Source organism: Lepidochelys kempii, chromosome 6 (genome assembly GCF_965140285.1).
Source record: "Lepidochelys kempii isolate rLepKem1 chromosome 6, rLepKem1.hap1, whole genome shotgun sequence".
Classification (NCBI taxonomy): domain Eukaryota; kingdom Metazoa; phylum Chordata; order Testudines; family Cheloniidae; genus Lepidochelys; species Lepidochelys kempii.
The window spans coordinates 53,192,665-53,205,723 of NC_136385.1; positions in this window are offsets into that span (position 1 = coordinate 53,192,665).

The following is a 13,059-nucleotide window of genomic DNA, read 5'->3' on the forward strand; positions in this document are numbered from 1 at the left end:
CACAGCATGGAGGGGCACAGGAAATGACCTGGAGCCTGGTAGAAACAACTAGTGGGATGCTGCCTCAATGCCATAGACCCCTAAGGAATTTCATAGAAGAACAGTAATAAACAAGAAATCTGAGACTCAGATGTGGAAGAGCCCTACTGAATCATCAAATTCATCCCTCCATATGGTTTCTGGTCAATGCAGAATTTCTTTTCCTACAGTATATCCTCCAGGGTTTTGCCCAGTCTAATCTCAATTGACTCATATGATTGGGATTTCCTCAGTTTCTCCCGAGAGACTAACATTCCACAGTCTAACAGACCTCATGGTTAGGAATATTTCTCCTCCTGATATTTAACCTCAGTCTTCCCTTAGAAAAGTTCTTCTTGGAGGATAGAAGGTTCTTAAATAGGAAGGACTAAAAATAATTGATAGAACAAATTTGCCAAGGAGGAGCTGGGTCATTTCAGTTGATGTGGTATCCTCCTGAGGAGAGGTGCTGTATAAATGTAGGAAATTATTACTTCAGACTGTAACAAGGAGAATAGATCCTTACTGTATATTTACGTGTATGAACAGCAAACCTGAGAGACTTGAAGGTGTGATATGGATGAAAGCTTCCATTATGGATGTTAATGAGGTTCTTCAAGTGTCTGTCAGCTATTGAACAAAGGATGTCAACTGATGACTGGCAGCTTTCACACCAGCTTGTGATTTACAGTGAGCTGCTGCTATGTTTCAAACTTTTAAAAGAAAGACAGGTTTCAGAGTAGCAGCCGTGACAGTCCCATTGGACATGGAAGGCTTAAAGGAATGTTGCTAGTTGCACCTCATGTTTTTAAAAAGCAAGTTTCCTTCCTTATGTTGCTAATACACTTAGATTATTAAAACTGGAGATAAAATAAAAATGTAATTTACTGGTCAGCACACTGCCTATGTAGTTAGTTTACTTTTTGTACTTCATTCAACTTATATAATGGAAACCAATGAAGCACTCTATATTTATAGTGAGTTTCTAATCTGTTTCATTTTCCAGTCCTCTTCTTCTTTAGTAGGATGTTGCAGAATCTGGGCTGTGGATGTTATCCCTTGAAAATTAAACTGTTTCTGTTGAAATGAAAAAAAATCATGAAAAAATTTCCATGGATGTTATTTTGTAAAATGATTTCTTTAGAAAACCTATATTTTGATCTAAACTCATCTATATCTTTTTAATTCTACATTTTTCAAGCTCTCAGCTTGAGCTCCTTCATGCTGGAGGGAAGGTAGAGAAATGATTCACACTCAGACACTTATCTGCCATGAAACTGCATAGAAACAGAATAGAACCATGTTTTGGGTAACAGGGCTTTTGATTATAAGTTCTGCAAGACATTTATAATGCTGCCCTTGAGCATATAAAAGAGGCTCAGGCCAGGGATGGTATAAACACCAAAGTACATTTCTAACAGTTGGTTGACAAATGGGTAACATATTGCTGCTCATAGGTCACCAATTCACATAAAATGTCAAAATTGAACTTGGATCAAAACAGCTGTAAGCACAAATGTTACTTAGGAAGTCTTTCTTTGGCTCTGGATGAAAGCCGCTCAGAACCAACACCACCCAAACCTCTTCCTCCCTCACTTCAGTGTGACAATGGCTCCTCATGCCACTAAGCTGGCAGCAAGACTGTACAGCATATTAAGACAGGAGTAAAACAGATGGACAAAAAAACAGTAAGCTCCATGATAACTCTACCAGCGTGCCTGCAAGATATCGTCAGAGGGATGGTAGGTGGTGTAGAATTTTGAGATGGACTTTTCCAAAAGCAGTTGTGCTGTCTTCTACAAACATAATATTACTCTGCAGGTTTGACTGACTAAAGCTGCTAGCAGCATAAGATTCTTTTTCTGCGTTCTGATAGTTGCTCACTGATTTTATCCAAAATAAGTGGGAAATTTGGCTGACATTTTCCAGTATGACTGGATGGCAAAAACCAAGCTTTCTGTATATTTACTTCATGAAGGTAGCAAAGAGTCCTGTGGCACCTTAGAGGCTAACAGACGTATTGGAGCATAAGCTTTCGTGGGTAAATACCCACTTCGTCGGATGCATGTATTCACCCACGAAAGCTTATGCTCCAATACGTCTGTTAGTCTATAAGGTGCCACGGGACTCTTTGCCACTTTTATAGCTCCAGACTAACACGGATACCCCTCTAATTCATTAAGGTAGTTATTGATTTACACCAAACTTGCACCTTTCTCTTTGTCAGTGTCACATTCCTCCTCACAGTGAAATTAACAAGGGTTTTACACATCAAATTGGTAGCATTTGTATCAGGGTATTTTAGAGCCATGCCAAAGGTGTCTCCCCTCTTCATCCTTTTTGGAAAACTATTTTCCATCAAGGTCCTTCCTTTTAGCTTTTTACTATTTCAGCTACCACTAATATTAATAATAATCCTCAGATTGACCCACACACACACACACCTTAGATAGTGTAGAATGGGGCCTCTGCTGTCTACATGGCACTCCACCACCACCCTTGGACTCTGTGGAGGCCCTTCCACTGGGATTCCATAATGCTGAGACTCTGTGAGACCTTATGGGTGGGGCTGGAAGGGCAAGGATTAGGAGATCATCCATCTCCTTGATGCCATTCTCTGCTCAGATCCCAGATTACTGCACAGAAGTCTAAGAAGGGGTTCATGAAGTTTGTAGCTACTTGATCTCCTGCTTGGTTGCCTCCATGGCTGCTAGTGAGAAGTTGTATGAGGACTCCGGGCAACAGCAGCCTGGCTCTTATTGGAGCCATACTGCCAGTAGGGAATAGGTAGATGGACATCATAGAATCATAGGACTGGAAGGGATCTTGAGAGTCCCCTGAACTCATTGCAGGACTAAGTATAATCTATAGATCTACCCATGGACAATCTGACCACAATAATCATTACAAAACCTCCAAAACACCTTACCAGAAAAGGGCTAGCTAATGAGAGAGACCTTGCAGTATGCCATAAAGGGCAAAAAACTTGGACTTTGTCAGTCCAGCTGAGGAAATGGACTCCAGAGCTACCTGTCTCTTAACAGAAAATGTCCTGTTCCCAGCTTCCAGACATTTTATCAGGAGGCTGTTATCTCAAGTAACTCAGCTTATTTCGACTAACAGGATGGAACACTCTCTAATGAAAGGAGGATGTAGGTAAAAAGTATTATGTTCATTTTGTGAAGGGGAAACTGAGGCACAGAGCAGGTAAGTGACTTGCCCAAGGCCACAGTGTGAGCTAGTAACATATCTAGAAATAGAAACCAAGAGTATGGACTCCTAGTCCCTTGCTCAAATCATTAAGCATGCTACGCCTCCCACAGCATATAGACAACATTCACACTCATCTGCACTTTGCTACAGGTTCTCAGATGCCAACATTCTCAATACATATAAATGCATGCTGTAATTTAAACCTTTTTTTAGGACATGAGCCTGTGCTACATGCCCCCTTCTATTTGCTGCACTGGGATAAGAGGACATGCCCACACAGAGACATGCTGCTCCAGAAACTCTCTCAGACACCACTTATGGTGATATATTGAAGATGACAAGTTACTTTATTATACAAATGCAAATAGGTATTTACTTCACTGTTACCTTCCAATGTGATGGCATTTTAATGGTCCCCATAAGCTTCTTTCACTTACAGCAAGTATCAGTATGCTCACAGTCATCAAGAGAATTTATTCTCAGATAGGGGGAGTGTGCTCATAGAATGACTTTAAAAATGATCATGCTGCCTGATATGGATTATTCACAAAGTTTGTTAGCATTTCATTTTTCAGTTTGAATAATAGCACAATAAATATAGGTTTGTCAAATGGATTCCTTTATGCAATGAGATATGACAGCATCCTCCAGTCTTGACTTTTAACATTTTATGTGTTCACAAATCTTCCAGAAATTTGTGAAAAAAGGCAAATATAAGGAGAAGAGAGCAGCATCTGTATACCACTGTCAGCGACCTGTGATACAGCATGAATATATAATAAAAAATAAGAATACTTAATAATATAGCACATCAAAAACTCATCAATAGTAATATAAATGCAGTGATATTAACAATGTAATATTAAGGCTTTGCACTTCTATAGGACCATTCATGCATGGATACTAAAGTGGTTTACAAACATGAATCAAGCCCCTTGCAAGAAGTATATTATTGTCCTTATATTACAGATAGGAATACCAAGATACACTGAAGTTAACTGATGTGCCTAAAGGAAGTTAGTGGAAGGGTCAAAAAACAATAAATCTAAGTGAAGTGAGGGATGTTTAAGCTGGAGTAACTTATACAGGTTCCTCCATGTAAGTTACACCAACCTTACACTCCCTCAGACTCACATCACTTATCAATTCACAGCCCTTTACAAAGCTCTTCTGAATATGTCCCACTGGGCCAATGGGTTTGTCTACATGAACAAAAAGTTGCACGGTTGTAACTAAATCTACTGAATGTTAAAGCTGGCAAATGAATGCTCAGGTAGACAACGATGATTTCATGTTGGAGAATTATGCTTGTTTGGCCTGGAAGATAAAGACGATTTCTATTGAAATTTGAAGTTGGCTAATGGGTTTAGCCAAATTCAGCACCTCATATACAGTGGTGCTGCTAGTAGGGGTACAGTCATACCCCCTGGCTTGAAGTAGTAATAACAAACACCAAAGACTTGGTTTCCATGACTTCCATCAGCAGCACCCCGGCATAAACACATATGTATATATATTGAACAATGACAAAAGGAAGCACTGGTAAGATTCAGTGAAATGTAACCACTTGGCTAGACACATCCAAATGTAGGACCTGATTTTCTACTGTCTTGCCCCTTTTGTAGTAATTTGCCTCTGTGTAATGTGGGTGTAAAACTAAACTGAATCAGAATGGTAGCATGTTAGTCCCACTTTGCACTCACTTTTTGTTGGTGCAAATAATAAACAAGGGGCAAGGCAGCAGAGAATCAGTCCTGTCATTTTTTTTAATATGCACTGTATGCTATTGACTACCTAATTAAGGTAAAATACTATATCGGATTGATTATTTTAAAAGAAAATAAACCTTTATTAGCACATAAAGATAATGAAATTAAGTAATGACAAGTAGGGGAGACCTCTACAGATCATTTGATAACAAATGCAATTTAATGGCAAGTGTCATCTATTATTGTTAATGATTCCACTACTCAGGAAGGAATAGGGAAATCTAATTCTGATCTGACTCACCCCCAGTTTTACAGTCTGGTTCTTCTGCTTTATACCAATATAAGTCAGGGTAGCATCAGGTTTTGGAACTTATTTAACCCAGCACAAAGCTTTCCTGAGATTTGATCCTAGCCTGCTTTCAAATATTTTTCTTCTTTTTCCCACTGTTGCTTTTTGAAAATATTTATTTTCTTTGTGGATGGCTCTCCGGTTAGGACTAAACGGCTCATAACGGCAGCTAAGGCAGCCCGCAGCATTCAGATGCTCCTCACAGAGCCTCAAGTTTTGCTCTGTCAACACTTTTCTTAAGTGTGTTGCATTAAGAATTCTGTATGACATGTTTCCACCTCAAGGCAAAGTCTTCTTTTTCTCTCCTCTCTCTCGCTCTCTGACTTGAAACTTGAAGTCTTTTCACATCAAGTATTTAATTTTTCTTTGTTTGGGATAAAATGGTATGTAAAATATGTGTTTCCATGGATGCAAAACCCACAGAGCTTATTGATCCTCTTGCACAGGTAGTTTTCAACCAGGTAATCTAGCATTATACAGTATTAAGGCATGGATAGGGATGGGGCAAGGAGAAACAGCTTTTAAATTTTAAATTCACTCTGCTTGAAGGAAATGTATTGAAATAAATTTTAAAAAAGCCTTTTATCTAAAAGGAGAGTTGGCTGGACTGGTTTTAAATGTGTTGAGCAATATTCCTTTGTCAGGATTTAATTTTTCTTTCCCTGTATATTTTTTTTAATATCTTCACTGATAAAGACTGACAGCAGAACTCTTGTGTTTCCCAATGACTGAGTGGGATTGTTTGCCTTAAATAGGTTCCTAAACCAACTGCTTCTTTCTGACTCATTTTAAAACTGACATTTTCCCACACTGAGCCTGAGGTGGAATCCATGCGAGACTTTGAGGTACATTATGGATCAATGCTCAATTACTCCGTTTGTACCCCCTTCCAAAAATACATGTTCATGTTTTGTAAAAGCACCATAAACATGTATCTAAGAAGCTTGTCATGGAATCCCTCCTCATACCAGATGACCCCAGCTAAGAACTATATGAAGGCATTGGTGGCACATCTGGGGTCATACACTCAAATATGTAGAGCGTGCAGTTTCATCCCAGCGTCCTGTTCCAGAATGTCCTTTTGTGACTTCTGATTAAGAGGGCCTGTGAAATGGCTTCTTTGTAAGTTTCGCATAGGTAGCGGAATAGGAGAGGAAAAGTTCTGTCCTGCAGTTCCTCACAAGGCCCCAGGTTTTGTTTGTTTTTCAGTCTGATCTTTTAATCAGCACCTATATTTGGTTTCACCCTTTGAGCAGTAGGGCTCACTAATTGCACATCCCTAACTCTTATCATTATGGCATTTGCCTGCTGCATTCTTAATAGATCCCTAGTAGTGGGTCTACAGTAGGAGGGTATTCAGCAGGGATATGAATAGCCTGAAGTTTGATTCTGGGCTCTGCTCTGCCTGATATGCTTTGCTCCAGCAGCCGCTGACTGAGTGCACACAGCACCATTGGTGCACACAGCGCCTTTTGTGTAGGGGGAAACTGGTTGATGCAGAGCCATCAAAGTAGCTCTGCCATCTCTCCTCTTGACCCTAGTGTAGAGGGTGCTGTCTGTTAGGTAAAGAGTGAGTAGCAAGGGCATCCTCACACCCCACAATACCTGGCTGTCAAAACAGCCCATTGGGGCTGTTGCTAATTGGGCATAATAGCAGCCCCCAGGGCAAGACCCGCCCCCTGCCAGTCACAGGATTAGGGTAACACAAAGGTGGTGTCAAGTATCTCTAATAGTTCTCAGGGTATCCAGGACTGTGAGACACTTTGTTACCTCCTGCTTGTGCTTAGTTGGCTGTCGGCTTCCTAACCTAGCCACTCAAGCACTCTCCTCTGGGCTATGCCAGCTCTTACTTTGCATTGCAGATTAATAATAGGTGCACTCCAGAACTTGAGTCTTTCTGAAGCATTCCCCTGTGTGGAAAAGAGGAGACTAAGGGGGGATATGATAGAGGTATATAAAATCATGAGTGGTGTGGAGAAAGTGAATGAGGAAAAGTTATTTACTTGTTCCCATAATATAAGAACTAGGAGCCACCAAGTGAAATTAATGGGTAGCAGGTTTAAAACAAATAAAAGGAAGTTCTTCTTCACTCAGCACACAGTCAACCTGTGAAACTCCCTGCCTGAGGAGGTTGTGAAGGCTAGGACTATAACAGGGTTTAAAAGAGAACTGGATACATTCATGGAGGTTAAGTCCATTAATGGTTATTAGCCAGAATGGGCAAGGAATGGAGTCCCTAGCCTCTGTTTGTCAGAGGGTTGAGATGGATGGCAGGAGAGAGATCACTTGATCATTCCCTGTTAGGTTCACTCCCTCTGGGGCACCTGGCATTGGTCACTGTTGGTAGACAGGATACTGGGCTAGATGGACCTTTGGTCTGACCCAGTATGGCCATTCTTATGTTCTTATATCCAGCCCGTCACTGGCTACTCACAGAAATCCTAGGTCTGCTGTCCACAAAGAAACAGTGTATGCACCACATTGTAAGATTCAGCTCAAGACCAGTACTTCGCTTAACACCATAGCACTGAGACATACTTATAATAAAAATAAGAATACCTTCATAATCAAAGATTCATAATTCAAGTGATTGTGAGTAAGAATATTGGAAACAAATGGTTATATATAAAACAAAATCATAACACACTTGCTAGAGACTAAACTTAACTATCAGATAAACCTGTCTAGAAAAGTTTCTCTCAATCAAAGTCTTTTGCAGCATTTCCAACCAAGATTGGCTGAAATTTTCATGAATGTAAATGTGCTGCCCATTTATTTCCTAGGTGCAGGAAGAGGGGATGTCTTCTTTGCCGCCTATCCCCAAAGTTCATTATCTATCCTTGTTTTTCCTGTGTGCTGTTTTTCCTATGTGCGGCATCTCTATTGATTTAACATGTCATTGTTAACATCTGACTTTGTATGTAAATGGGCATCCATTGTGTTAGCTTATAATGCTTAATTTACATCCTGACAGAGAAAGAAACATTTCTTACCGTCTGTCTGGAGGACTAGTTTTTCATCTCAGCCTTGATACAGACTTTAAAACTATATTTGCAATATATACATAACTCCTTACATACTGTCTGTATGTACATTTCACAATGATATTAATGACCCATGGAACCCTGGCTTTCATTTAAGACCTCTTGTGACATTCTTTGGTGGACTAGACTGTACATACCAGAATCAGGATATTCTCGTAAGCCCTTTGCCAGTTGGCATTAAGGGGTTCTTGAATCACAATAACGTGTGCCAGCTCTGCCCCCAACAAGTTCAAGAGCATTGACTCTATACTGTAGAATCAGGGCTTGGGTGTCTGAAAGGGGTAACAGAGAGATACAGTTACTCCCAACTGAGGGCATTCTTTCGGGGCACAATTCTGCTCCTTTGGAAGCCTCCCTCTCTCTCTCAGACTGAGATCTAGGATCTTCCTGAATTCTAATCCAAGTGTGCTCACAGGTTTGATCTGTGGCCTTGGACAAGTCATTTAGCATGTCTGCCACAGGTTTTCCATCGGTAAGTAGGACTAATTCTATTTAAGTACTGCACATGAGAGTTGTGAGGAGTAACTAAAGTCTGTACAGTTCTGTAGGAGAACTAAATATTAGCATTACATGACACTGTGTACATTCTATGTTTTTATGGCCACAAGTCTGGCATGCCCACATTACCTGGCAGTTGTGGTTTGTGGCACTTGGTATAACCCAAACAGCTCATAAGAACACTTTTCAATTCTAGAGAGAAACAGGCAGAAAATTTCTGGTTCATATATACTTTAAAAAATACTTCATAAAATCCCTTTAAGTTAATTTAAACCTTATTTTGTAATATCCTTTGTATTTTTGTGGCTTCATCTCCTTTCATTTCAGCAGTAGCGAACTTGCATTAGAACATCAATTTGCCCATCATAATTACATTGGACTGTGGCCTCCATAGAGCTGCACTAAAATTGTTTCTTTTCATTTTGTCTAAAGAGTGTAACATTGCCGCCATAGACTTGGACCATAATTGGTTCATTTCTTTCCAAATCATCTCTTCCCAGTAGGTTGAATTATAATTTCTTGCACTCATTCCTTACTGCTAGATACATAAGCTTCAATCCAGCTCAGAAGGCAAGTTCTCAGTTCAGTACCCTCTGTGACAGGATCCCCAGGTTGCAACCTGGGACTGTACCCCCAAAACTCTCTCCACCCTGGGCTCTCTCTCAATGCGTTGCTAATGACAAGCAGAAAGCCCCTCCAGGCGCTGTGATCACTCAACACAACCGCATGTTGAGCCCCACACTCTGCTATATTAGAAGATGAGCAGTGCAAATTTATTAATAATTGGTTCACCACTTCATCAATGTAAAGTGGATATACACCAGCCTTTGCAAACCTGAGCACATTTGCCACACATTAAAGGAAATTTATTGACTACAAAAGATAGTTTTTAAGTGATATTAAGTGACAGGCAAAAAGTCAGTTAATTACCAAAACAAATAAAATATAAGCACACAGTCTAAACTCTCAACCCTATTAGACTGGGCAACAACTAGACTAAGCAGTTTTTCTCACCCCACTGGATATTGCAGTCTTCTCTGCTGGAGTCTTCAGTCTTCTTCTCAGTGTCTTTGTTGCTTGCAGCATAGGTGGGGGCAGGAGAAAGGCGAAGCATAGGTCTGCTATGTTCTGATTTATACCTTCAGTCCCATGTGCTTCAGGAACACACAAGTCCAGGCACGTCTGGGGGGCATTGCTGACTCTCCAGGCAAGGTTGAGCAATTCCCCTGGTGTGGCCTTATGCTGACGAGTCATTGAATTGTAGCTCCCTTGCTGGACAATGGTTGTTGATGGGTTGTCTGACACCCCGCTCGGGTGTTGGTTACTTTCCTTGCTGTTGCCTCTGGGGAGCTAATATCTGGCTGATTCCCCAACTTACAGCACGTTTTAGGGACAACCATACAACACAATTCTCATAACTTGTGCATAATGATATACATATATGGATAGAGAAATGACTTTCAGCAGATCATAAGCTTGCCCCTGATACCTTACAAGGCCTGCTTTATATGTAAGATCACGATTATATAAAAATAAGGAATACAGAGGGGTTACAGGCTGCTCCCCCACGGAACAGAATGTCACACCCCCTATATAAAAAAAAAAGTAGGGCACATCAGAGGAACCTGATCAACAATTTGCATGGTTAAGCACGTGGAACTGTTTACCTGCTCCAAAGGAACCTGGAACTAAATAAGCCTGGTGCCTGAATGAGATACTTATTCAAGAAGACAGGTCTCAGAGCAGCAGCCGTGTTAGTCTGTATTCGCTAAAAGAACAGGAGGACTTGTGGCACCTTAGAGACTAACAAAGTTATTTGAGCATAAGCTTTCGTGAGCTACAGCTCACTGCAATGCATCCGATGAAGTGAGCTGTAGCTCACGAAACCTGATGCTCAAATAAATTGGTTAGTCTCTAAGGTGCCACAAGTCCTCCTTTTCTTTTATTCAAGAAGAGTGATCCCTCTACTTTTGGGATGAAGGAGACATTAGGATATATGCAGAATGGATGTTAGCCATTGATTTCTTTGTTTCACACTTCAGAACATTATTTTCCAATAGGGCTGTCAGACCCTGATTACTCATGAGGGCTACGGTAGCAGAAAACTGCATTCTTCTTTCTAACTGAATTGGGTCTTTAATAAAGCTATTGTATTTGACCACCAGCTTAGGAAACCGTAATGTCACACAATAAGAAAAAATCACTAATGTTCATTGAACACATCACTCGTCTCTAGCTTCTGCCACCCTAGACAGAAGAGGAAAATTCTCTTTCTGTAATTGAAGTCTACATAACTGTATATTTAATTTTCACCTCCAGCACTTTTTCCAGTAAACTGTGTGATGTTTGCTAATTTCCTCTTAAAACCCGAGGTAATGCACACTTAAAGGGGCTGTCCTGCCTGTCAGCAGGAAAATAATTATCTGGGTTCCTTGAAAATAAAAACTTGCTTCTTCTCACTCAGATGGCTCTATTGGACCTGGGTCACCTCCCAAATACTTCCCATGCCCACAATGGTCTAAAGTGGACCTTGTAGATAGAAATATCATTACATTTTATTCTAAAATCGCTGAAGAGCAGAGGCACTGTGGCAACACACACTTTCCCTAGCCATGCCCCCAGTATGTCACCTACTACAGGGACTGTGAGATATTCTCCCCTATCCAGGGACTATGCAGCAAGAATTCTTGGATTGAGAGTTAAGCTGGCTTTCCTCCTGTGGTGTTAAGCAGGAGGAATGAGGTGCTTTAAAGTTCTTTGGACTAACGCCTTACTTTTCTAGGGAAGTAAATAGGCCAGGAAATGCCCAAAGCCATGGAAATTGTTGTGTACTTTCCCTTTCTTGAAACCTAGATCTGGATCCAAATTTTATAGCTAGCCTAATCTTTATAATGGGCTGTACAAAACCCCCATTTCCAAACACCTCAAAGATTGGGGTGTTCAAAATCTGCTTCTGGATCCAGATGGTTGTGGTTTGAGATTCTCTCTAGCTACAACTGAGAATAAATCCTGGCCAAATTCACCCTTGTAGAAACTGAGGCAAACTTGTGAGTCCTGCTGCTGTGGAAGCCCATCAAGTTCAAGAAACAGCTTACTCTCCTGCTGGCAAGCAAAAGTTGAACCACTTTTGCTAAGATCACATAGAAGACTTAAGGTCAGGCATTGCAACGCTGCGCTTAGGTGCCCTACTACTCCCTTATGGAAAAAACAGCTCCGAGTTAAGTGGTCAGGCTCCCTACACAATGCATGGAGAGAGTTAGGTGCCTGAGAATGGGATCCATAAAAGCCAGCATGCTGAGCAGGGAGCCACCTAAGCTACATGATAGGAAAATGATGAGGAGAAAGGTGAGGCCTAAGCCCCTCTTCCCCCCAGAAAGGCATGTAGACACCTAACTCTGGGCCAGAAGGAGGCACTTCTCTGTACTTGGGATTCGCAGCTGTCAAGGTTCCCTCCCCACTCTGAACTCTAGGGTACAGATGTGGGGACCAGCATGAAAGACCCCCTAAGCTTATTTCTACCAGCTTAGGTTAAAAACTTCCCCAAAGCACAAATCCTTCCTTGTTGTTGGATGGGTACTGCCGCCACCACAAAGTGAGTTAGACAAAGATTCAGGAAAAGGACCACTCGGTGTTCCTGTTTCCCTGAAATATCCCCCCAAGCACCTTCACCCCCTTTCCTGGAGAGCAGGGCCAGCTCTAGGATTTTTGCCGTCCCAAGCAAAAAAATTTTGGCCACCCATGGCTTTTTTGGTGCCCCTCCGCCCCAACTCCACCCCTTCCCCAAATCCCCAGCCCTGCCTGCTCTCCCCATTGCTTCCTGCGGCTCCCACCCCCTCCCACAACCCCCCACCTTAGCTCACCAGCCTGCTCCCCTGAACACACCGCTGCTCAGCTTTTCCCCCTCCCTCTCAGGCGAGGGAGATGCAGTGCATTCAGGGGAGCAGGCGGAGCGGAGGTGAGCAAGGGCAGGGGGGAGCGCAGGAAGTAACAGGAGGTAGAGGAACCTCTCCCTGCCCCAGCTCACCTCCGCTCCACCACCACTGCCTCCCCCGAGTGCGCTGCCGCTCGGCTTCTTCTCCCTCCCTCCCAGGCTTGCCGTGCCAAACAGCTGTTCCGAGCACGGCAAGCCTGGGAGGGAGGGGGAGAAGCGAAGCGGCAGCGGCGTGCTCAGGGGAGAAGGCAGAGGCGAGCTGGGGCAGCGGGGGCACATTTCTAGGGGCAGCATGGC